Below are 27,468 nucleotides of genomic sequence, written 5' to 3' on the forward strand. Positions count from 1 at the left end.
GAGCTACTGAGACAGCCTGGCCTCTGGAGGCTAGTGGCAGACGCTGAAGTACCCAAATGGGATGGTACCAATAAGGTGTCAAAGTATCTGATGCCTATGTTCTAGCAGAACACAACAAACACTACGGGGAGGTATGGGGGGGGTGGTGTGGGAGATTGGGGGTTTGAAGTGACTTATGACAACTCTTGGGACACTTCAGTAAAAAACAAAGGAGAATGACATCTTTTTTTTTTTTTTTTTTAAGTTTCTCCTAGGGAAAGAACAGTAAAAAGCTAGATAGAGTTGGATAAGTGGTAGATAGAACATAAACATAAAAATTCTTTATATAAAAGAACAACAGGGCCCTCCCTGATGGTGCAATGGGTAAAAGTGCAGCACTCTGAAGCTATCCGCAGCCACCACAGCACAAGTTCGACCCCTGGCTGGGGAGGTGACCCACACGGCACAGCAGACCTTCCCTGTCTTGCCCACTGCTCCCTCCGTAGTGTTTCAGTCAATGTGCCTGTTCTGTTCCCCACACTGTCTCTGGTGAACCTTCTCACAACCCTGTGGCTCTGGCCTGTACCCCAGTTCTTGTGTGCATAAATAAATGAATCTTAAAAAAAAAAGTGACAAAAAAAAGAACAAAACTGAAAAATCTGCAGTCTTCTACATATGGTATTATTCCCCTAACATTGTGTCATCTTGCCTGGGAGGAAGAGACTCCAATCTTAGTATTCATGAAGCTCTAAATTACACAGCATGGTTCTGTGGTGATTAAGGGCTAAGAGACTATGTTGACCTGCACACTGAGCAGATTTGATGCCTACTCTACAACAGAAGGCAATGATATTTAATCAATAATACCTAGGGGATAAAAAATCCAAACATTCTTTTCCCATAAAGTAGATGCTAATTCAATGAGATAGGCATTTTTATCATCTTTAAGCTATTTAAGATGGCCTCATCTTTAAGAAGATTAGTGTCTTAAAGTAAAATTAAGTAAAAATCTTAGCATCCCCTCTAATTTAAGACACCACGATTGGTACTACTGTGGAGTGGAAGTATAGTTACATTCTTCTTTTGCTCCTTCAGAGTATCCAAAGTTTTATTTGATGGTATGTTAAGCTGATATGAAAATTCATATGACATCTACAGGGAAAGTCATTTTAGTGAAAGGAACTTTCCCCATGACATAAATCTAATTGTAATAAGAAATGAGCCAAATATTCTCAAATTCTCATTCACTTATCCCAATGCTAGACAATACTCCTAAAATCTGGTCTTGGTGATTAAATTAAGAAAGAAAGAAAAAACAGACAGTGGATTTTCAAAAATACCAGTCCAAAATCTGCACAATGACATACTTTAAACGATGTAGTCAATCATGATGGAGATGTTAACAAGTAATGAGAATTTTAAAATGGCCATAACAAAATAACTTACTTATTAGCAAACAGGAAACTCAGTGTAATGTTTCCTAACCATTTCATCCAAAACAGATTAAAGTAAGTTACAAGTATGCCAAACTAAAATATTAACTCCAGCCTGAACTGTTTAAACATGGCAATTTTTGACAACCTCCTAGGATTGTTAATCTGCACTGCTCTTCTACAAATGAACCTTTAAATATGTAGAAAACTTAAACCTGTATATGTGAATTTTAAAATCATTCTTTACACGACAAGTGACACTACTGGATTTATAACAAAATGGTTCCAAGAAAGCCACTGCAGAAAAACTCAAGTTTTTTCAAACTTTCATTCACTGATCCCGACATTAGACAACCAACACTCTCAAAATCTCAGTTTTGGTTACTATCCTGTCCTCTTTAATGTGGGTGTGACTTTGGGCAGGGCCGAACCACCCATCCTAAGAAACCAACAGTAAGATTCCCTGTTGTGAAAAGACTGATAAAGAACTTTCACCTGGTTTTACTGTGGGCCCATGCCCCTCTTCCCTTGATCCCTTCACTCGGTGACTTCTCACTTGACTGTTACTACAACCATTTCCCCTCTATGAGAAGCCCCATCCACTCCTGGAAGCATTTTGGCTTATTACTAACTTCTAGAACAGGTTAACATGTCAGCATTGATGCTTCCTTTTTATACCAATGTTACACTGTGACGGTAAAGGAGAAACATGATTTCTAAATCAGCCACTACAACTAAAAATAACTCTGTGTTAAACACGGAGTGCCAGTGAATGAAAGTAACATAAATGAATACCCAAAAAGACTTAAAAAAGATCTATTTCCATAAGCCACCTCAGTTAATGTACAGAAACCTGGTACTCTGCCTAGCTCTAGCAGCTGGGCCCTGGGGGTACAGCTGGTCTAGAAAGTGGAGACCTGTTACTAGCATAGGCAGGACCAGGGGAAGGACCAAAACAGGGACCCTATTTTCAAAGTCAGCCTGTACATTACTTCCAAAGCTTCACAGTACACTTGCCATCCTCTCCATAGCTCTTTCTTTGAAAGGCCACAAGATTCAGATCAAGAGGACTCTCAGTTTTGCCACTATCGTTGTATAGAAATGCATTCCAATGCAATTCACAGACTAGGGCATGATGTAGAAGGTATGTAAATTTTGCATTTAAGCACAATGGTGGGCCCTCCCTGGTGGCACAATGAATTAAAACACAGCACTATGAAGTTATCTGCAGCCACTGCAGCATGAGTTTAATCCTGGGCCGGGGCGACCTACATGGCACAGCAGACTTCTGTTCCACCCGATGCCTTCTCCAGCAGTGTATTTCAGTAGATCTACCTGACCTACCTGTTCTGCTCCTCACTCGGTCTCTGGTGAATCCTCTCTCACCTCCACACCTCTGGCCTGTATCCCAGTTCTTGTATGCATAAATAAATACATTAAAAAAAAAAAAAACAACACAACAGCGTCTTTAGGAACCTTAGTTGAATGCAGAAAATGTAACTGCCTAGCCAGGCTCTGTACACCTCAAATAGCTACCAGCCACTTCAGTTCATTGCCTGTGTATGAAACACATCCCCCGACAGGGAGTGACAGACTTTTCTGTCTATTTTCAGACCCCTACTTCTGACACTAAGAACTCACAAGCCAAAATGAAACCCTTCCAAGATCATTTCTACAAGCAAACTGTAGGTCTTTTTTGAGGCAAAATGTTTTTGTATTATTTTTGTATTTTATCCATTTATCACATGTGAAAACCTTACATCAGGCTCCCATCTTTATTTTTATGTGCCACTAATGAAATTTTTTGAGTGATTTGCTCCTAAATCCATTTTCATAAGATCCCCTTTTTACTGCCCAGTGAGAAGTGATTTATTTTAGGAGTACATACATATGTGACATTAAAGCAAAACTGACTGTACAATTAAATTATGAATATACCTCTCTGCTATTAAAAGTGTATTTTGACGGTTTAATAGGCAAGGTGCCAGAGATTTTATGCTTTTTCTGAATGAAAATGAAAAACTGGAAGGGTATTATGCATTTTGCATTTCTAGAGAAACCATGATTTAGAAAGGCTAACATTCAGGTCCTAATATAAAGCATACTTAAGGACATAGGACAAAGCAATTTTCATCTTGCATGTGCACTAGCAGTGATGTCATCAGTGTGGAAGACAACATAGTGTGACTTTACCTCTCAGGGGACATTTGGAAATGTCTGGGAATACTCTGAATGTCACACTGGGAAGTGGCTACTGCAGGTAGTGATGGAGGCCAGGTTGCTGCCAGACCCCCTAACTCGTGCAGGAAAGCAGCCCCAGATGCTAACAGGCCGAGGCTGAGAAACCCCGCCCAGATCACCAGCCTTCCAATAATTTCCAGAAGAAACCACATTCATGTCCAGTCTTTCTCCAGAGACAATGGACACAGTAGGAAGTCATGGTCATTTGGAACAGATTCTATAATCAGACCACTTAGGTTTGTATCCTGCACTTCCTGGCTGGGGGTTCTTATTAGGCAAATTCCTTGGCCTCTCATTTTCCTTCACTTAGTAACAGAAAGTTATGTCACAGTTTTTCAGTTTTATCTAGAACTGTTTTAGGTACTAGGGATAGCAGTGCATAAGACAAAAATTCTAGTCCTTAGGGCACTTTCTTTCTTTTTGTTTTTAAAGATTTACTCATTAATTTATGCATACAGAACTGGGGTGCCGGCCAGAGGTGCAGGGGCGTTGAGAGGATTCACCAGAGACAGAGTGGGGAGCAGAAAATAGGCTAATCGACAAAGTACACTGCTGAGGGGAGCAGCTGGCAGGTCAGGAGAGGTCTGCTGTGCCATGTGGATCACCTCCAGGGCCGGGATCGAACTTGCACTGAGGCAGCTGCGGCCAGCAGCACGGCCAGCTTGCAGCGCTGTGTCCTAACCCATTGCTTGCCCTACCCCATTGCTTGTGCCACCAGGGAGGGCCCAGGCACTTACTTTCTATTGGTGAAGTGTATGAAGGTGGAAAGAGACAAGCTCATGGGAACCTGGAAAAGCTGCTGCTAGTTGTTATTGGTCACTACTGTGGGTTTTGTCATTCGGTCATTATTCAGATTAGTTCAAAATCTCTAAATTAGCACCGACCCCAAATAACAGTTTAAGGGGCATGTTTTCTACTACTAAGTTTTTGTTGTGAAAGAATAAAGCTTTCCTCTTTCTTGATCTTTAAAGTTTTGGCAAAGATACATACTTCTGTGTAAAAAAGGATGGAAGCCAAAAGTCATTTTAACATGTAGAGAAAGGCTAGCTGTGTTTTTATGTAACAAGGCAGCACGAGACGGTTCTTAAGTTCTGAAAATACTTAAGCACAAAACAAAACAAGGCGGACTCAGCTATTCCATAGAGTACAGGACTGAAAAAAATAGGTCATAATGACAAGCTGAATCTGAGAGTCCAGTTCCATCAAAGGCCCCGAGACAATAAATGAATCAGTGCCATTTTTAGAAAAGATTATTAAGATAGTGACAAACAGCAACACAAATTGCTTGTTCTTTGGCATTATGCCCTCTTTGCTATTTATTTCCAGAGTTCTGATCAATTGCTATAAATAAAGATCAAAGGGGGGAAAATCTTGTTTATTTAAAGCCTCAAGCAATTATTTCTTCAATAAAAATTTGACTTTAAGATTCCTAAGATGGGCCCTCCTGGGTGGCCCAGCAGGTTAAAGCACAGCATTGAGAAGCTAAAGACACTTCAGCAGAGTTCGATCCCTGGCTCCAGAGGTGACCCATAGGGCATCAGGGCATGACAGACCTCTCTTGACCCACCTACTGCTCCCCTCAGCAGTGTACTTCGTCAGTTGGCCTGTTCTGATCCCCACTCTATCTCTGGTGAATCCTCTTACCACTCCTGTACCTCTGGCCTCTACCCCAGTTCTGTATGCATAAATAAATAAATCTTTAAAGAAAATTCCTGAGATGAATAAAACTGTATATATAAAATGGCATTATTGCCATTAAATTACATAAATAACAATAAGATGACATGTCTATCAGTGATGGAAAAGAAATTCCATCTCTACCATATCTAGCTAATTCCTTTTCAGATCTTATATATTTATGCAACAAATAATTAATCATGTAAGTTCTGGGTCTGAAACCCAGGCAGAGTTGCACTACTGTGATGAAGTTCTGGGCTTCCTGGCAGCCCATGTAAAAAGGGAAAACTGCCACAGCTCCCATAACTTATTTTTGGAAACTGAACAACTTACCAGCCTTGAATTAACTTTGAGTGGCAACTGTTTTTTATATGAATAATTTAAACTGTATGGCAGCACTCTGAAGATAGAGAAAACTGGTTATTTGTGTCCCTTGTCAGGATCGTCAGAGCAAGACATTTTTTGTGCAGTGCTTATTGATATAATTTCACTCTGCAGGAGACATATGAAGGATAGAGCCAATGACATTTCTTAGGAAACCTCCTCCTTGCAAATGCACACAGGCGTACCAACCACATAGATGAATAAAAAGCACAAAATGTGCATTTCAAATATAACCCCCAATAATTCAGCGGGTTTAAGAACAGAGACAGAGAGCAACCTATTTGCTAACAAGGAGCTTTAATTTCTTCTAAATCACAAAAGTCAGTAAAATGGAAACTTTTATTCTTAATAGTGTTGTGCGTCAAACTGCACAAATTGAAAAATAAAAGCATTCAACATAATTAACTACACTGTGACAAATGAAATCTGGTTGCAAACCTCCTGTTAACCAACTCTAAGGCTAAAACTCTGTGGCCATGCTTGAGTACAAAATGTACATCTTATAATTCTTATAAGCACACAGGTGAAATATACTCTGTAGTCCTTCAAAATAATGGGATATGCTTTGATTTTTGCAAAATTAAATATAGCTCTGAGTTCTAAACAAAATTTAAATGGAAGACTGAAATAATGCTATATATACCAGGACATACCCTATTCTTTCAAAAAGTTTTTTTTTAATTATTTTTTTCAGTAGGTGCTATTTTTAAAAATAATGTAATAGTTTATTTTTACATTATTTTGTGCCTTTTTCCATCTCAGTTGTGATGCCCGGGGGCTTCCCATCACCAAATCGCCCGTGTGCCATCACCATAATCCAGTGCACCCCTCCCCCATTTTTGATCCCATTCCCCACTCCACCCCTATAAAATGTGTCTGGTATAAAGCTGTTCATCATTATTATTATTTTCTCCCCTGTCCTTTATACTCCTGCTATAAGTGAAACTATCCAGCAGTTTTCCTTTTCTTTCTGGCTTATTTCACTAAGCATGAGCCTTCCAGCTCCTTTCTGGTTGCTGCATGTTTATCTAAAAAGAAAAAAATATATATTTTTTGTGTAGAAGAATTGGGGTGCAGGCTAGAGGTACAGTGGGGGTGAGAGAATTCAGAGAAGGCATGGGAACAGAACAGGCAGGTACAGTAAAACACACTGCTGAGGGGAGCAGCAAGTGTACAGGAGCGTCTGCCGTGCCCTTTGTGGGTCAGCTCTCTGGCCAGGGACCAAAAGCGGGCTTTCACGGTGACGGTGCCGAGCCCTGACCCCTAGGCCACTAGCAAGGCCCAGGACAGACACCCTGTTCTTTGAATCAAGAATGGAAAGCAGCATAAGAACACTGATGGTTTCTAGGAGCTACAGTTCCTCGTGATTGTTCCATACAGAGGCTCCAACTGGCTTTCCTATTCACTTACGCATCCTCTCAGCAACCAACAGCTGCCATCACCCTAAGTATCGCAAACATACCAAGAAGCCCAAAACTGAAAAGAAAGCTCTAGAATCTCATTAGCCAGCCAAGAGAGTCGATGTCTAATTCAATCAATAGTAAGTGAATTCAAGACACACAAGTCACAATTCTGTAGCACACCTAGAAGAACATGAATAAAATGTGTATCTATTCCAGTAACAAGCAGAAAGGAATGGCTATTAGATAAGGTTTCATCTTGCTTCTCAGAGCAAGCAACTCCCATATGTTCTGAAGAAGAAATTCCCACCAGCATATTCAAAACCTACCTGGTAAAAGGTTCAACCCAAGAGAAGAGGAAAATGGTTTTATCAATTCCTTCCTTTAGGAAGGGAAGCTTTGGGAAGGCAGAGTAGGTGATTTAACCCAGAATTCAGAAACTAAGAGATTTTATTTTCATTCTCAGGGAAAAAAAATTTGTTCATATTGTATTCTCACTGGTGGGAGGATGTGTGAATGTGTGTTAAATACCTGTATTTCACAGGTAACTCCAGAGACTGTTTTCTTACAAAATCCATATAATTTTTAAATTTAAGAAATAATACTGAGATTGCTATTACCATATTGCCACTAATAATCAATGTAATTCTTTTGAGTAATAGTAAGGCAAAGGAAGCTTTATTAAACCAGGGCTTCAGGTGTGTAGACTTGGCAATGAGATTTAAAAATATATCTGCTATGCTGAAACTGACTGCCCTAAAGAAGAGATTTCCATAATCTCTTATTAAACTCAGGTGTAAGACTTGCTTTGAATCCTGTAACTCTCTTCATGGGAAAAAGGATTTCATTTAGTATAAGATGTATAAAATAGCATAGTGGTTTGGTGATTGCTTTGCCACCATTGGTTCTGAACCAGTATTATGAGTTGGGTTTTACTTTTTAAAAAAAGATTTATTTATTTATGCATGAACTGGGGTACAGGCCAAAGGTGCGGGGGTGGGGGTAAGAAGAGGATTCACCAGAGACAGAGTCGGGAGCAGAACAGGCAGATGTACACTGCTGAGGGGAGCAGCAGGCGGGCCAGGAGAGGTCTGCCACGCCATGTGGGTCACCTCCCAGGGCGGGGATCGAACCTGTGCTGTAGTAGCTTCATAGCGCTGTGCTTTAACCCTCTGTGTTACCAAGGAAGGCTGAGTTGTGTTTTGAAAAAGATGTAACCCATAAAAGTTGCCACATATCCATTATGCAGCTAGAAGGGAGCCTGGCAGAAGAGGGCTGGAGACTGTGGGCACCACTGAAGAAAACTATACATAGAGCCCAAAGCTCGGAGGGCACCTGCAGGCTCAGTTCTGCTGTTCTGCTACTCAAACCCAAAAAGCACTTGAATGCTCAGCTTGGTCTTGGTTCATGACACTATCAGATGATAACAGTTCCTCCCTATTCTTTTGAGGGAGAACTTTTGTAGAAATCATAAATCCTCATCACTCTGAGACTCAGTCTCAAAATGGGTTTAAAAACAAGTGTGTAGCAGTGAATTGGTAATGAATTATCTTAGTTCTTAGTTGTCAGATCAGATGGTTCTATGGCGCTGCAAAGTGTAAAGTTCACTGATGTTGTATGTAGACAGCTGTTTTTAATTTATTTTCATCTTAATAGAAAAGTAGAATGTTATGATGAAATCTGACTTACCACAATGTCTGTTTCTGCGATTTATTTTTAAACTGAGACTATGCTGGCTTGAAAAACTGTGCTTACAGTTAAAGGCAGTGTTTGAGAACAAAGGAAAACACTGAGAGCTCCCTGCCTGTCCTTAAGAGAAGCTAAATTCTTGGGCCTTCCTTATGGGAACAAATAACCACTGAGCTAGTAGTCCTGAAAATTGTAACTTTTTTTTTTTTTGCAAAATATGAGAAGTATATATTTTCTCTCCCCACATTGAGTTTTAAATATCATTTGCCTTTAACTCAGAACTACTTCCAGACATCCTCAACCTCAGTGATTCACTGACCTACCATCTACACATCCTCCTTCAGACTTTAACCCTTGATCTTCTCTCCCTGCCTCATTTAGAAAGTGGGTATTCTTAGATGTTAATGGGGAAAGAAAGGAGTCACCAGATGGGAGCACCTCACTGGTCCTCAATGCTAGCAGTAAATACCTTATTAACAATATGGGCTGTGCCCATCATACTCGCTGTCACATATAGCACTTGAACCAGACAATTGAATCATTGACAGACCATTGAGTTATTACTGGTCCCACCTTACAAATGAGTAAACTGAGGCTCAGAGTATTTACAAAGTGGGCAGTAGTCACTTAGTGACTTGGGAGGGAAGGGTGTCTTTAAGGCACAGTTGTGCCCACTTCAGACACCCCATCCTAAATTGTCACCTTCAAAGCATTTCAGTTCTGCCCTGCCTCCCCCCACTTCTCTGTTCAAAGACACCCAGCGCTACCAAACTCCAAAAAGCTGCTCTTGGTCCACACCGTGTTAGGAGCGCCAATCTCCATGCTGCTGAAATTCACCTACAATTTGTAGCTGGTCTGTCCTAGGGTGGGTATGGTTGGTACCCATGATTCAATCAATGGACACCTGAGGATGGCTGCACTGGGAATGAGAAACGGAACACAGAGAACAAACAACGCGTGGGTAAGGGGGCCGGGGCGCTGTTCCAGGGTCACTGCACCGTCCTTTGGAGTCACTGCCTGTCCCATGATTGGGAACATGCCGTGTTCTCAGGGCTCCTCTACTTCTCTCCTTTTCTCTCTCTTATTGAGCATCACTCACGACCACTTCTATTTGAAGCACAGGAACAAAACCTCTCCTGATCCCAATTTAATTTTAATCTCAGAGCTCTTTCCCATCTTCCTCGTCTCTAAGGCTTCACAATAATTTTACTTTGAATCAGCCACTCAGAAAAAATTATCAGAATGTATTTATCGATGTTACCTTGCACTTCTCCAATTTACAAGTACCAAAGGCTTTAACTACAAGTAACAATTGTAATTCATGGGTGTCACTGAAAACCTTACTTTTCCCACTGGAAGATAGGAGTTTGATGTCACGCTACGAGAACAAGCAGAGAGCATTATTATAGACTAGGAACAATAAAAAAAACTGTCAAAAGCTCAAAGCACTAGGCTTATGTACAAATTCATCTGTTTTAGTTTTGGTTATTTATTGACTATTTCTAAATCACCTTGGGAAACAAATCCTTAAATAAAACCATCTACACAACAGACACCTTTTAATAGATTTTAAATAACTTGGCAGTTAACATAAGTGCAATTTAATTAACACCAGGCTAGTTATGACGGTACAAAATGCACCCATCACATAATAACTGTTATCTACCCTGAGTGTTAAGTCACAGTTACATTTTAGATCACTTGACAAAATTATAAGATAAGCACAAATGCCTGAAATAATTTACATAATTCTTTCACTGGTAAGTCATCTGTGTGATTCTTAAGAAGCTTTTAAATGGATAGGTTCAAGGGTACTTTGTGGTTAAAACAGAAATATAATTTTTGAATGTTCGCCAAACATCCCAGAATCAGGTATACATTTCCGGTTGTCACAGGGAAATCACACCACAGGAGCAGAGAAGTACTGGCACCCCCCTGACAAGCTGGTATTTCCCTTTTAAGTTCCCCAGACTGTTAACAGCACCATCATCCATCTCATTGTAACCAACCTCTATCTCATTAGGCCATTCTCCATCCTGAACCTCAACTTCCTTCTGCAAAATGGGAACCAAAACACCACCACAGGGTTTTGGGAAGGATTAGTCTGGTATCACTAAGGTACAGTCACTGGATCAAACAAAGCCTTCAATTATATAACCCTGAATATGTAAGCAGAGTCAGAATTCTTGAAGTTAAATTATGTTACTGCCTTGTTTTAAAGAGTTGCTGGTTCTAGTCTAGTTCAAAACGAAGTACAAAGGTTTATGTTACAACTATAATTTAACGGGCAAGGAGAGATCATTCTACCAAAAGTTAGAGCTTACCATAGATTATCATGCAAAAAAACATGTGTAGTGGTCACGTAACAGGGAAAAAAAGGTCAATGATTATATTTTAGTGGTCTGAAAAATTAAAAACACTGTATGAAAATTTTCTAATTACAAAAGTCCAGTGGAGTTTTAAAACTATGTGGAATTCTAAAATTCAGAAACATGTAAATCCTCAGAAATGTTCTTCGTGGTGTTTTAAAAGTAATAATGTGGCATTTAAAAATTTATATATAACCTAGAATTCCATTACTTCCAAAAACTCTACTATGCCCTAATGAATGCTAATTGGTAATGTTTTATTATAACATGAATTAAATGGAAGTTTACTGCACCACTGGGAAGGAAGCAAACAAATTAGAAAAAAATAAATTTAAGCAGTTTCTTTTGCCTTAAAATAAATTTAAGCACTTTCTTTTCTTAACAATTTCACACGATTCTAATCTACACATACATACACAATTTCAAAAAGAATCCAATTATTTTCAATAGTTAGACAGAACAAAAAGCTCATTTCAATTAGATAAAAATCAGCCGTCACATCATTTTGCTATTCTTCACTGCATAGTATTCAATGATTTGAATATAGCTTGAACTTTCTCTGAATCACTTTAAGGACAAAGAGATAGTTATAGATAAGTCAAATGCTACCCTGTGAAACCAATAAGGATTTTTTTTTTTAAATTAAACCTTTCCTTCAAAACAGCGCTCTTGTAGTGCAACTTCAATACTTTCATTCATTCAGAGAGGCAGGCGCTGGTGGCACAGCCTTAATAGCGCTGTAAACAAACAGGAAGAGTAAGATAAAGGAGAGGCCAATTAGAGGCCAATTAGAGATCGGGTTTCGCTTAGAGAGAAGCAGCCAAGCTGTCCCAGAAGTGGCTGTCATTTAAATCCTCTCTTAGGATCAGCAGGAATAAACAGATGCGGCCAGAGTTTAGCACAGACTGAACAAAGGGGCACAGAAATGAGGCTGATCATTCAGACTGAGCAACTAGTTATCTGTGAACATAGAATTTATTTCATAAGTTTTGAAAAAAAAAAAAAAAAGGTATTTGCTTTACTCCTAAATTTTGTTACCTCAATTTCAAAATCGTTGCTTTTTTTTTTTTTTTTGAAAAGGCAAAATAGTAATGTACTTACTTATATGACGCAAATAGCACTTAATTAAGGCTTGGCTTAGTCAACAAATCATTGTCTCCAAGTGCTGAGAAAATTCTCACTTACAGATGTAGCAGGAGAGGGCCCGAATCTGCCCCAGAACAGCAGGGTGAGGCTGTGCCCACAGAAGAGGAACATACCCCTTCCTGCAGAGCACGAGGTCAAGGTACACAAGTAGCTGGTTGGATACTCCCAGGGTCCCACAGTCACAGTGAAGACAACCTCTCCAATATAGCCATCAAGAGTGTTCCCTGCTCATCTAACTTGCTGAGTCACGTCACTTGTTTGTGCCTGAATATTACTCAGCCTGTGATAGGCGTGGGGTCCGGTGCTATCTACCACTCTGGGGGGATTCAGCTCAAAATTATGTGGGGCTTAAAAGACACTATCCCATGGGGCTTTACAAGGCCAGATTCCAAACCTGAATAGCATTAAGGGCATGTTTCCATCAGGCTTGGAAAGGGTGGAAAGGGTTGCTCAAAGCTTAGCTTTCTCGTTAGATAAGAGCAGACAAGCACTGTATTCTGCGCTGCTTAGACTTGAGCAATGCTTTTCTATCAATTCCAGGCTACCCAACCCCTTCTGCACCCAGCCCTGCTCATCTCTCCCCCATCCCACCTCCCCTTAGGTCAGATTAATTTCCTGCTCATACAAGAAGTTTAAGTAGCTTCTCCTCACTTGAACTTCAGCAAAATTTCGGCCAATGCCCCCTGGTGCCATAACATCTCAAAAACATCTTTGTTGAAAAGATATATCGAATATATTTGAACTCATCATTGCTGCAGCAACTTATAGGCTGAGTTCAAAACAGAAGCTATTTTTAAACCACGGTAAAATATTTTAAATGTATTCAAGACAAACTTTGAAAGGGAGTAAAAACATGAATTCATGAGTTCTCCACATACTTTTCTAGCTTTGGGCAGAAATCTCTGCAATTTAAGAGAAAACTACAGGTTCTGAATTAAGGCAGTTAAATCAAATCAAATGAACTTGAACACTACTTTGGCTTTTTGGGCTTATGTATATGAATTGTTTTTTGAAGGAACACTGGTTTACAACACTGTATGACTCAGAGGTATAGGACCACACCCTTCGGATGTGTTACCACACCACACCCACCACCTCGGCACCCATAGACCTCACACAGCCCACTGGCCCCTCCACACTCTCCCCCACAGCCTCTGGGGGCCTCAATTATACAGTCAGATATCTAGGGTTTGTTACTGGTTTGGTTTTGTCTGATCATTGTTTTGTTTCTCTGTCTTCCATTTCTCTATTTCAGTGCTTCTAGATACAGGAATATAATGGACTGAGCCTCAAAACCTGAGGCAGTAATTGTTAATTACTCAAATTTGATATCTTTGCAGATTCGTGTATGAGATGCTGAGATCATTCTTCTTTCATATCTATCTCAGTCACATAAAAATGTCTTACCCTTCCCCTTAAACTGCTTCAGAAAACTGAAGTGAAGATATTTAACATACCTGTTAAGAATTTCCATATCGCCTTTTCCTCAACTAAACTGAAAAAGAAGTACCTGGCTCTTAAAAAGATAACACTGAAAATTCCTCTAAAAGACCTTGAAATCACAAGGCTGCTATTGAACCTTCATGAAAATAATTATGCCAGAAGCAGCAAAATTGTGTGACTTTAAGGCTTTAGTTTGTACCATAATAAATAGCATAAAATCATTTATCCACTCAAGACAGAAAAAGAAGCTAGCAATAGTCAATGCAAAAATAAATCTTACCTAAAATAATGGACTTCTCTAAATGCTTTCAAAACAACTCAATCAATTTACATGGTGGTACAAGACATGAATTATTTTTTTAAATGAGAAATAAATCTTTAAAGGCATGCTGTCCAGCGTTTATAATCAACGACAGGAGTAAATTTCTTATAATAATCTTTTGCTATTATATTGCTCTTGAATTTTAGGTTAAAGATTACTGTTTTTGAATCATATCACTGAAACAGTTCAAATAATTAAAGAATCAAAAAAACACCTGCTACTTCAAGTGACTGTTAGTTAGTTTAGACGAGTATTGAACACTGTTAGCAACTCCATAGGACCTTCTGGGAATTACTCATTTAATCTCTTTAAGGGGTGGGAGTGTGGGGAAGCAGGTTTTTCTTCTAAATCAGCTAAAAAATAAGCAAGATTAATCACAATTTTTAAGTGATAATCTTTAAGCTGTTATCGCAATTTGCTACCACGATGCATTTATGCAGCTTAAAGTTGAGGAGAAAGAGGGAGACAGCCAATATTCACATCTGAAAATGTACCGAGGTCATTTGAAAACCTAAATCTTGGAGTTAACTGCTAACAACCATACAATACTCCACTTTCAGAAACATTTATTATATGCAAGACCTTTGCACTAAGCATTAGCCACCATGCCCAGCCCAGACTACAAAAATTATTTACCATAGGATCACTAACTCAGAAAGAGGACTACTGCTCCTTTAGCTATGAGCTTTTTATTATTAATACATCAAAGTTACAAGAATTACTCACCAGCCTTCATCAAAATCACACTTGTAAACTGATATGCAATGACTGGCAAAAGGGATGTGAGCATGAAAATGCGACTCAACTCCTTTGTCTCTGAGCTGCTCCCAAGTGAGCTGTGTGGGGATGAAGCACCAGGAGAAGCTCCCTGGCAGTCAGGCTGGCCTGCCGAGCGAGCCTGACACCGCTGACGTCACGCACAACATGTCAGTGCAGCAGCAAAGTAAGGAAGCTTCTCCAGGAAGAATCTGCTGTGATCATGCATGCCTTCCAGCCAGAAGGGCAGAATATGATTTCCGCCCCCTTCCAGTTGGCACACGGCACAGCAAGGTAGCAGTATCTGGGGCTGCAAATAGCTCCTGAGGGAAACGTCCAGGGAGAAATGGTAAGTAACCTTGGCTCTAAATAGATAGATGTTTCCTGTTAAAACCGTAAGCTTCCCAATGTCAACGACTCCTTGGAGGACGTTTTCTGTGGTGGTTTCCAAGTGGACGCCCTTATTACAAAAGTTCAACCAATTAAAAAAAGGCAAAAAGGAAGTCAAAATTGCCTGAAGTCGCACGACCCAGAAGTGGCAAGGCACATTCTGTAACTATACTTTGTTTTATTGAAAGAGGCATGGAGGAGTGAGGGAACCTGAGCATTGTCAAAATGCTAACCAGCAAATGAGCAGGATTTAAACCCAGGGTGAGTGCCTCCAGCCCAGTCATCTGGCCACTGAGTTTGGGTGCCTAGCAGAGAAGGAAATGGCTGTTAATGTTTTTGGTGAGCATCCTTCTGGCGCAGAGTTTGCATATAGAAACATGTTTACTCCACATAAGGATCCAAACTATGTTCCTTGTTTTGCAACCTGCTTTTTTCATTCCAGAAGGTGCCAGGGCCAGCTTTCCACATTATTGATCATATTCACAGCTTTTCCTCTTTCCTTTTTTTTCCCCCCAGATTTTATTTATTTATGCATACAGAACTGGGGTACAGGCCAGAGGTGCAGGGGTGGAAAGAGGATTCACCAGAGACAGAGTGGGAGCAAAACAGGCAGATGGACGAAGTAAGTTGCTGAGGGGAGCAGTGGGTGGGTCAGGAGAAGTCTGCCTCACCCTATGGGTCACCTCCAGGGCAGGGATCGAACTCATGCTGAAGTGGCTTTAGCTTCTTAGTGCTGTGCTTTAACTCACCGCACCACCAGGAAGGGCCTGCTTTTCCTTTTTTTAATGGCTGTCCAGCATAACTCTATGCTCCCCACTGGATACTTAATTTCAAAGGTATTTTTGCTATTTTATAAACAAAACTTAATTTATTTTGCTGTTCAGACATCTCTGGGCCTTTCTGTGTTGAGCTGGGCACTACAATTCTTAGAAGCAGGATAGACTGATCAAAGTGTTTGCAGGTTTTCAATATTTGCCAACTTTGCCCCCAGAGAGAGGTAATAATTTATTATTATACCTCAGTATATTAGGTTTCTCCCTTCCCCATATACCAGGCTTGGACAATTATGTTGCTCCTTTGCAATACTTGAAGGAAGCATGTGCCGCCGTACATGCCATGTACGTGTGTGCACGTGTGCTAACTGCCAGTGAAAGCACACCTTTCTTCATATCCCTACTCACGCAGAAGGGGTCCACCTTCTTACCAGATCTAAGTCCTGCTGCTCTTCTCTAGTTTTTGATCACACACAAGTTACTTAGCCTCTCCATGCTTCGATTTCCTTACATGGAAAATGAAGGTGATATTTATCTCTCATGGGATTTTGATGAAAATTATAAGAGAAATAACACATAAGCCATTGGGACAATTGCCTACCACAAAATAAGTGTTTAATTACATGTTAACATACTTAATGGTTGACTACATTCCTTCCACAGTTCACACCCTTTGCCCGAAGTAGAGATTTGTAACAGAGTAAGGACAAAGTATTGTATAAAACCCATTGCAAATCTCTTAATGCAACGGCAAGGACATAAAAAGTTCAGATACCTCAATCTGAGCTGTCTTACAACTAAATCTAGCATGAAACATAACTGGCGCTAAAACACTCCGTTCATATGAAACTGCTATAACAAAAATTAAAAATAGCATCTCAAGTTGAGGAAACAAAATTGTTTCATCATGCAGTCTGAAATATAGACAAGGAAGCCAGCACAGTTTGCTCTAACCAGAAGGGTTTGCATATGTTTTAGAGAAATAGTGATGCATGATTTTCCCATTTTTTTCCAAAGTGAAGATTTTGCTAGGTTCGATTAAGTTCAGTTTAAGCTTCACACACACACACACACACACACACACACACACACACACACACCCCACCACTACCACCACCAAAACCCATACTTCAAACCATCAAAAGAAAGACAACAAAAGAATTTTTTTTCCAGTTTCAAAAGCAAAGGACAGTTCCACTTAAAGGACATAAATGGAATATATGAAGGTTAAAATGGACCATAAACTTATTATCACCATCCCCAAACCAACATGACAGTCTATAATAATGTCTTCAAGTGTTCTCACTATCAGGATAGTTATAATGAAATACCTATAAAAAAGTACTAAAAAGGAAATTTTATGTTATTCTAGCACTAAGGGTTTCGGTACAGTCACTATTTGGTATGACATAAAATCATCCAATCTGAAGGTAGACGCAATAAAACTGCAACACAGTATGTGTGCAGAGTCACTCATGGAGGCTCTACACATGGCTGCCAGGAGAAAAAGAAAAACGAAGCAGCAGAGAGCTGTCAGGAGTCTCTGGAAGATCACCAGAAACACTGAGAGCGAACAAGACGCCAAGGGTTTGGATTAGGAAGTCACCAGCATTCGGCACCATTTTTCTAGGACCTGCCAGGCGCAGCCCCCCCTCATCACCCACCCACCACCCTTAACAGAAAGGACTTCCTCAGAGAGAGAACACAGCACATGGCACTCAACTGGAGAGAGAGAGAAAAGTACAGTCCCATCTCTCAAGGCCACAACAGCCTGGAACTGACAGTTTAATAGGGAACAGAGAGCTGTAAACAGATCATTATAACATAACCTGATTTGCAGAGCACAGAAGAGGTAGTGGCTAGATGCCTGCAGGAATCTGGAAAAGGTTTAACAAAGTAAATGACAGCTGACTGGGTTATTTCAGGATGAGATTTCAGTTAGAGGTCGCAGTTGTTGAAAAAACCCAAATCGAAGATGCAGTCTAAATTTTGCACCTAGAAAAGGTGCCCAATTAACAGAGAGCTATTCATTTAAAGGAAAAGATGCACAGTAATAGGGCAGTTGTCTAATGTGCCTTGTAAAATTCTGCCCCGCTTTTCCCAGATGTCAGTGACAGGGAGTTCAGCTTTCTCTCTTCTGCCCAAACCACATTTCAGGAAAGGAAGTTGGGCAGACTGTGGAAGTGTGCTCCACTACTCTGTCAGAGTTAATCAGCTTTTCCAAATCAGCAGGACGTAATTCTAAATTTCAATTCATCCTAGTTCTCCTCTCAGGTATCTCTAAGCTACAGGGCAGGAGCCGTCTTCATTAAAAAGAAGAGCCCATTCTGAGGACAGTCCAGCGAGAGTTTCTAAAGCATCTGCTGCAAATGAGTTTCAGTGAATGCCTCGGCGTGTCTGTGATAGTGACTGAAGATTCAGCTGCGGAGTGTGATTTTTCAGTTCCTGTTTTACTTCACTTCTCAGTGGTACTTAAAATTGAACCACTGACTTTTTGAAAAATGCCACCAGTGACTATGACTTAAGTGACCTGGTTCTCCAGCCTTCCTTCTGCAGAGCAGCCTTATGTCCAAACAAGTCAAGACGACATCCTAATAATTACTTAATCTGCTGCCAGTTTATTCATCACTAATACCCAAAGTACAAGCTCCTTAAATGGGTAAGATCACCTACTAATCCCTTTTTTGTACAGCATCTAGTAGTGCTGTGAACTGCAACACCAAGCTTTCATCAGCTGACAACTGACTTTATTTTAATCTCCTTGGTTCTCAATGTCAATCTTTCAGATCAGAACACAAGCACAATGAGAAGAGCACCATCGCACATTTCCTGTGTGTATTTACTCCAACCCCACCAAGCAGTTCATTTAAATTCTGGAACCATCTACCTTAAATAGTGTGAGGACCCATCAGTTCAGGACTCAGTCCCACAAGATACCAATCACCAGTCTAGGTTACTACTGATGCATCAGCTCAGATCAGCAGAAACTAATCTGCCAGAGGGGCTCACAGAACTGGGAGAAACAGTCACTAACACCTATCAACTTATTAGAAAGGACACAGGTGAGTAACCCGCAGGCAGAGCTGGTGGGCCTGGAAGGGCCCTGAGGGCTGGAGTTTCTGCCCTCTCCCGGCCCCCCCACCCTCACCCCGTGGAATACAGTCAACACTGGGATGCATTCACCACCCTGGATGCTCACCAAATCCTGCTATTCAAGAGTTGTACAGGTAAAATCTATATGCACCGCCTCCACCCCCCCCAAATCCCATCCAGAATTCAGAGGGTGGGAACAAAGTGCCAACCCTCTTATCACTGGTCTTTCTGGCAACTGGTACACCCTCAAGCTCTCTAGCACCCACCTCCACTGCTAAGTCCCTTCATCAGCATAAGCTCAAGGAGGCTGTGAGCTTATACACAGAATCTGTATACCCACCAATTTGTTGTAAAGGATATTATAAAGGACATGGGTGACCTTTCAACAAAGATTCATCTTTTAGAAGATGTTGAGGCTTTGCAGGGAGTTTTGTGACAGGAGCCAGGGACAAAAATGAAAAACATTTATTCTAACAACACAAATGACCAGAGGTAAGGAAAGACTCTGAAGACAGCCTCCTCTTCCTTCCTTCCCATACTAGAGAGTTCATTTATCTTGGCATATCAGGTCCTTATTGCTCTGATTAAAACAGAAGACCAGATGACATATGTAAATTTAAAATAATCAAAAAAATCTCCTGCAGGTGTCTCCTGCATCCTCATGGTCCTCTATTAAAAGGGGGTGAGCGGGTAAGGAGGACATCAAGTCACAGAAAGGAAACTGTTGCAGTCAGTGAGAACATGAGACAGACTCCGGATTCACTGAGTCCTTACCCCACCGATCCCCACTCCCCCAAGTGAAGCTCACCAGCAGAAGCCCCTTGGGCCACCATCGGTGTTAGCCGTGCAAAGACCATCATCTGACACTGACCTAAACTTCACATAGTCTTTCCAGAGAAATATTCCAGGGTTACTCCATGGTATACTCTTGTTCACTTAGAGTTAAAATTTCACAACACAGCAAAACTTTTGGAAATAATAACGGGGAGAGCTGAATGATTTAAGAGGCAAATTAATCCATAAACACCTGCTTAGGAAGGGACCAATTATAATGAAAAAGTCCTTCAAACCACTGGAATCTTCTTCCCTAGAGGATGCCAGCTATGAAATATGTTTGCTTGCTGACAGGACTCAGAACCTTCTAATTTGAGAACACCCGGTTTTGAGGTCACCAATGAACAGGATGGCCTTTTAAGATCAGTTTAATAAGACACTGACTCAAACATTTAGCATTCTCTCTCATTTCTTCCATTCCTTCTGAATCCTTACCACTCCGTGTGAGATTGGTAGCTCTGTAATAACTTGTATATCTCACCAATTTATAGGATTTAGGCCCAGCTCAAATGTTATCTCCTCAGAGAGCTCTCTCCTAATGTCCATCACTTGGGTATTTCAGGAGCAACTAGTGCACCCTGTACAACTTTTTTTTTTTTAAAGATTTATTTATTTATTTATGCATACAGAACTGGGGTACAGAGGTGCGGAGGGTGAGAGAATTCACCAGAGACAGAGTGGGGAGCAGAACAGGCAGACTGAGGAAGTAGAAGAGGTCTGCTGTACCATGTGGGTCAGCTTCCTGGCCAGGGATTGAACTCTTACTGTAGTGGCTGCGATGGCTTCATAATGCTGCACTTTTTAACCCACTGTGCCACCAGGCAGGGCTAGCAGTGCAATTTTAAGTCATAGATACACTTAAGATATCAAAGAATCTGCCACCGATATATAAATCATTTTGTACAATCAATGCAAATCAAAGTGAGAGGTAAGATCTAAAGGGCAGCCATTATCTAGGCATCTCAATGGATAATCTTTTCTGCCTTTTCCTGTTAACATACGACATCTAGACAACACAGCTAGAGGTGAGATGGCTGGCTACATTTATATTACCTGAAGATAATTTCAGTTGATAGAAAAAGTAGATTCAGAATGGTGAGTCTTTTAATTGGCTCTGTAACCTGTAACTGTATTTCACCTTAACCATTACAGTTCTAGAAAAATTTCAAATCAAAGGGCATATGTGCTATACAGCCAGTGTAGTGTGAGGAATTTTAAATTTACTAATTTTGTACTTAAATGTGCAATGCTTAAAATAAAATGAGACCTGGAAGCCCATGTGCTTTATGGAAGATAAACTAAAAAAAAATTCCAGTACAGTAAGGAAATTCATACAGATGTTGATGGATATGAAGTAATAAATCAACAACGAAGCCTTATGAATAAGTAAACAAACACAAATATGGCTCTAATTTTCTTGGCTAGGTCCGAACTTCAATTCTTTGGACGGATATAATTTTTTGAAAGACACTTGGTGACTTGTGTCACTTCTTTTTATATACAGAGATTTCTATGCAGGAGCAAAATCACACAACATAACTAGCTTCCTAAGGAGCCTGATTTATCAACAAAACATCTATTATTTAAGTACTAAGTCAGTTCTACTCTTGTACCATCTGCCTGAAAGATGCAGGGCCTGCTTTGATGCGGGAATAGAATCAAACATATGACAGTGTTACCAATTTCATGACTGGCCAAAAATAAGCCCCAAAGACACTCTATTTATAATGGCTGCTTTGTGTGTTGGCTTGAAACTCCTGCTTACTGTCTTGAGAGGAAGAAGGAAATGTGTGTTTTAAAGCATTGTGCTACCACAGGACAGGACAGATTGTGGAGACTTATGACCCGGATAGGGCTGTGGAACACAGAGATCCTTTTGTCTCTTCGGATGCCTGAATGGAAGGTCTTGAGGAAGTGACTGATTTCATAAGTTGCCCCTTTCCCAACAAGATGACACATAATTAGGGGGCCTGGCAGCAACAGCTCCAACCAAGACGCTCTGCCTGCCATAGTCAAGTCTCACTGAGGTGTGAGCATTCTCTGAAAAGCAAAACAAAGGCAGGTTTTTAACTCGGTACAGCCCTAAGTGCCAGAGAAATATTTCAGGGATACTCCATCGTATACTCTTGTCGTTCACTTAGAGCTAAAATTTCATGGTTCTTTAGGATTAGATATTACCTCTCACTTTGGTTTACAATGATTTATATATCAGTGGCAGATTCTTTGATATGTAAGTGTACATGTGACCTAAAATTGTACTGGGCTCACTAGTTGCTCCTAAGTGTGGCGCTGAAAATACCCAAGTGATGGAGATTAGGAGAGAGATCTCTGAGGAGATAACATGGGAGCTGGGCCTAAATCCTATGGCACTTTATAGTTCTCTCACACTTTAACTTTCGGCACAGCTGCCATAGTGATCAAAAGGAAACTCAAACAATCAAACCTGAGAATTCATTTCTTCTGCTAATAAACTCTTAAGACTCATTAATAAACTCTTAAAATTCATTCAATGAACATTGATCAAGTACATTACTTCTGTAATAGAAGCATTTGCTAAATCCTGTGGAAGAATTAAAAAAAAGAGAGAAAAAGAACTGTCTAGATTATTGGTGACTAGATGGAAAAGCACAAAATTTAAAACAAGCGAAGAATAGGAGATGTTCTAAATGGATACTGGGCACAGACTGGACTCTTAAACTCAATTTTTCATCTCTAAAATGGGAAGTACAATAGCACATCTACCTCAGAAATTAATTAAGGTCTTTACGACAGATCATCACTAGACTCACTAAGCAGTGACTAGTATTGTTTTGAAAGACAAATGCCCTTGAGAACACTGATTTTTTTCAAAAAGCAGTCCTGCTTACATAAAACAGGAATTACTACAATAAAAGCACTACACTGACTTTTAGGAGGGGTGCACTTTCTGGAGATGAAGAGCTGAGTAAGTACAGAAGAACACGAAACTTGAAACTAACTTGAAAATAAGTTTGACTCAGATTGTACTACTGTTCAGATTCAGAGTGAAAATCTGCCAATAAACTTACAACTGCCGCTGTGGCAGCCGCTGCTCACAGCCACCCACCACCCATTCGTCCCTCTTGCTCAGCTTCATTTAGACAGTGACACGCCCTACTGCGGCCCTCTGTGTCCTGACTCCCCTTACAACCAATAAGGCCACGGCAAGGAGGTTGAGTCAGTAAGGTGACCGGGTGTCTCACTGGGCTGCAGGAAGGACGCTCAAAGGGAGCTGACTCCCTTCATGTTGCACCATGAAGAAACTGAGAAAGCAAGTCTCATCCTGGGATGGTAGAACAGGAAAAGAGAAGGAATAATCTTGGACCCCAACCTCCACCTCTGAGAAGGTCCATGTGCGAGACTGCTTTACTTGGGGGAAGAACCCATGCTGGTTACAAAACTCCATAGCTGACCACTCCTATCAGACCTCCCAACTAACACGCCTAGTTACTACACGTTGTTCAGTGCAACTGAGTAAACAGCATTACCCCTCGATTCAGGCCTGCACGGATATCAGGCATAGCCTATAATTTCAAGGATGTTCCTTGCTGTATTCCCAGCTTGGTAATGCCTCAATACAAAGAAGTCATTCAAGAGAGGGTCCTTCGGGGTGATGGAGCTAGGGGGCTGAGGCGGGGACCTGTGAGCAGCCCTGTAGAGGAAATAGGTTTGAGACAGAGAGGCAGGTCCACAGGGGATGCAGGGAGCTAAGGGTCGCTCCAGATCCAGAGGCACACGAGCCAATCTTGAGTTCAGTCTTCATGGTAAGGGAGTCCTGAACAGGACAGCAAATTCAGGAATAGTTAAGGAGCTTATTAGGGCATTTAGATACCATAGTTAAGAAAAAATTCCCTTTTCTCAAATTATCAAATATTTGGCAAGGATCTCCTAGGTGTAGTAGGAGTCAAAACAACTGTTCTTGTTCCTGGTCGTTTGACACAGGTCAGTCTTACAGAGGTGAGGTGGTAGCTCATTGTGGCTTGACGCCATTTTCCTGATAATGAGAGATGTTGAGCAGTTTTTCATGTAGGTAATGTGAGTGTCTTTGGACTGTGAAAAATATACTGGTTACCAGAGAGGACATGGGAGGTGGGAGGAGAGAATGAGGGAGACGATAGGGGTAAGGAGGTGATAGGGCCTGGGCATTGGGGCTTTGGTGCAGCAAGTGAAGCAAATTGTATAACTGTGTAAACCACTGGTAAGTCGATAAAATTAGGGAGGAGGGGATCAAAAAAGAAGAAGAAACTTACCCCCTTGAAGAGTCAAATATAAATTCAGCATCTTAGGGAGTAGCAAGAACAAATCTGCCATCTAAATAAAGCTGACATAACAACTAAATAAATAAGTAATGCAGAGAGAACAAATTTCCATGTGCCTCATATTTGTGATGGTCAATCTCAGTATATATTTGGTTTTTGAGACATGAAATTCAATTTTTGTTTATTACTAGGAAAACAAGGCGGCTGTACTTAAAGATCTAACACTCCAAGAAAATTAGACATTTGAAATCCTGGCTGCCTCACAATCACGGGGAATGGTAAAACCAAACCCCAGAAGATTCTAAGTCAGCAGGTTTGGTTTGGGCATTACATTCTAGGTCATAAAACCACTTTGAGATGAAAGCCCACCTGAGTAGCTCATATGTATACTGTGAACAAGGCTAGTGAAAACAGCTACCAGCTTCTTCCCATAGGTAAAGCCATCTTTATTTATAATTCATATCATGGACTACAGCGACCTTGACAGTAAATGGAAGGGTTTAAGTAAAATGTATCTCCGTTCTGTTCTACCTATAAAATTCCTGAATATTTCATGTAGCAATTACAAGGTATATCTTTTTTTTTTCCCACATTTTAGCAAATAACTTTTCATCTTTCCTTTGGTGTGAGTCAGGATGCCTTCAGTAACAGGGCACCCAATTTAAAATGGCCAAAAGAATCTAGAATTTAGTATTCACTTGACCAGAAGAGACAGGGTGGTATTGGGTAGACAAATCCAGAGTCTCAAAAATGATTTCCTTAGTTCTCTGTCACAGTTCTACAATTGCTTAGGCAGCTCCAAGTACCATGCTTTATTTTACCATGCTTTAAAAAAAAAAAAATCATGAACTTAATTTTGGGTTTTTTTTTTTTTTGGTCATGTTCATTTTAAAGAAAAGGAAGAAAACTTTCACACAAGTTTTTCAGCTTAAGCCAGTCACCAGTATAAAGAATACGGCTTCCTATGAATAGTTATTATTTGTACACTGGGGGCCCAAGAGGCTCGCCTTCCCAACTGGCATGGTAGGAACAACCACTGCAACCAAATCTGGACTCTTTGAAAAGGGGAGAGAGTTGGAGGCAAGTTTGCACAGCAACTTGTTAGGCACCAACTCGGGGCCATCACATTAGGTGACAAATATGACTGCGGATGAAAAAAACAGTTCAGCGCATTAAGAGGCTGGCATCATCAGCCATTGGCAACAAAAGCAAGATTGGAAACTGGACAGAGCCACTTCTCCGTCTGGTAAAATTATTGTCGATTAAAGAAAGGCTATCTTGAAAATCACCACATAGCAATGTTCTCCTGTACCCACAATTCTCTGAGTCTTAAATCAGATAAGTAATTCAAATGTTATCTATATGTAAGATATAAAAGACAAAACAAGAAAGAAATAGATATCATTAATAAACAAAGCAAATTCACTTCTGAAGCACTATTCTTTTTTTTTTTTAAAGATTTATTTATTTATTCATACAGAACTGGGATACAGGCCAGAGATGCGGAGGGTGAGAGGATTCACTAGGGACAGAGTGGGGAGCAGAACAGGCAGATCAGGAGAGGTCTGCCACGCCATGTGGTCACCTCTGGGGCAGGCAGGGATCGAACTCATGAGGAAATGGCTTAAGCTTCTTAGTGCTGTGCTTTAACCCGCTGCGCCACCAGGGAGGGCCATTAAGCACTATTCTTAAAAATTCAACTCAGATATGTGAGGACCAATGGCATCAGAAATTATGCATACTCAAACACAAACTTTAGAAATAGATATGTTTTATAGGCTGTCTTTGAAAAATTTCCTAAGACAATATACACTAGTGTTCTCTCTCTCACACACACATACACAAGCACACACACATGCACACACCTTCCTGATTGTTCATAATTTAATCTGGAAGCCCCAGAATTAGGACCCCAGTCTAAATATCTTGTGCTAGTGCGAGGTAAATTAGTGCAGCCACTTTGAAAAACAGTTCACCAGTTCTCCAAAAAGTCAAACACAGAACTGCCACATGGCAGTTCAATTCTTAGTTATATACCCAAAGGAATGAAAACATGTCTTCAGATAAATACATGTACTCACGTATTTCTAGCAGTACCATAGCCAAAAGTGGAAACAACCCAAATGTCCATCAATGGGTGAAGATAAAAAAAGGTATTGAATACATACATTGGAATATTACTCAGTCATAAAAAACTAGCACACAATGGTAACATGACAACATGAATGAACCTCAAAACCACTGTTTTGTGGGCTCTCCCTGGTGGCGCAGCGGGTTAAAGCACAGCACTGAGAAGGTAAAGCCACTTCCGCATGAGTTCGATCCCTGCCTGCCCCGGAGGTGACCACATGGCACGGCAGACCTCTCCTGACCTGTCTGCTGCTCCCCTCAGCAGTGTACTTCATAGATCTGCCTGTTCTGCTCCCCAATCTGTCTCTAGTGAAGCCTCTTGCCGCCCCTGAGCCTCTGGCCTGTACCCCAGTTCTGTATGCACAAATAAATAAATCTTAAAAACAAAAAACACTGTTTTGTGAAAGAAGGCAGACACTGTAAGATTTCACCTATAAGAAATACCCATAATAGACAAATCCAGGGAGCTAGAAAGCAGATCAGTGGTTGCCAGGAAATAGAGGGCAAGAAATAGGAAGTGACTGCTTAATGGGCAGTCACTTCTGGTTCATAAAATGTTTTGAGCTAGATAGAGGAGAAGGTTGATGACCACTATGAATACATTAGATGCCACCAAATGGTACACCTCTGAAATGGCTTTCTTATGATATATGGATTTTATAGGAATTATAAGACAATGGATATAAGCTATGATCCGAAATACCTAAAGCTCTGAAAGAGATGTTCATTGGAATTTAGTTAACCCTAGTTAATAGCATTTCAACTTGCTCTAAGTATTCTACAGTTCTTCCTCTGATTGGATATAATCTGGGAGCTTCTTCATTGTAACCAGTATTTAAGATTGACAAAGTATACAAGTGGTACTGACCACACAACTTGTTTGAGAAAGCTAAATTGAAGAGCATTTGATTTGCATCACAAATAAAACAAATAAACAAATAAAAAGAGACCCTAGTTACTTACAGATATGGAGACCCTGGGGAAATTCCTCTGACATTATCTTCAGATAATGGTGGTTTTTGTTTCTTCACAGAAAGACTGGCCAACAGCTTGCTTACTACTGCTGCTGTTTCAAATCAAGGTTCCACAAGGGCCCAAGTAGACCTTCCAGAAGGCTGACCAGAGATTATAA

The 27,468-nt window shown here is 40.5% G+C and overlaps 1 protein-coding gene across 12 annotated transcripts in view; it reads right to left on the reverse strand.

Moving 5' to 3' along the window:
- Positions 1 to 27,468, reverse strand: part of PLEKHA5 (pleckstrin homology domain containing, family A member 5) — a 213,310-nt gene that overhangs the window by 83,032 nt on the left and 102,810 nt on the right. Inside the window, exon 1 of one of the 12 annotated variants that reach the window (XM_012732829.1) lies at positions 14,810 to 14,901. The exons of 10 other annotated variants lie outside the window; for them this stretch is intronic. The gene's annotated coding sequence lies outside the window, so the exon portion shown is untranslated. Of the gene's footprint in view, positions 1 to 14,809; positions 14,902 to 27,468 lie in introns of those variants that run through there. One more of the 12 variants, XM_012732835.1, reaches the window with a different exon arrangement.

The sequence above is a fragment of the Condylura cristata genome, unplaced genomic scaffold (genome assembly GCF_000260355.1).
Source record: "Condylura cristata isolate star-nosed mole 26May11 unplaced genomic scaffold, ConCri1.0 scaffold00036, whole genome shotgun sequence".
In the NCBI taxonomy this organism is placed as follows: domain Eukaryota; kingdom Metazoa; phylum Chordata; class Mammalia; order Eulipotyphla; family Talpidae; genus Condylura; species Condylura cristata.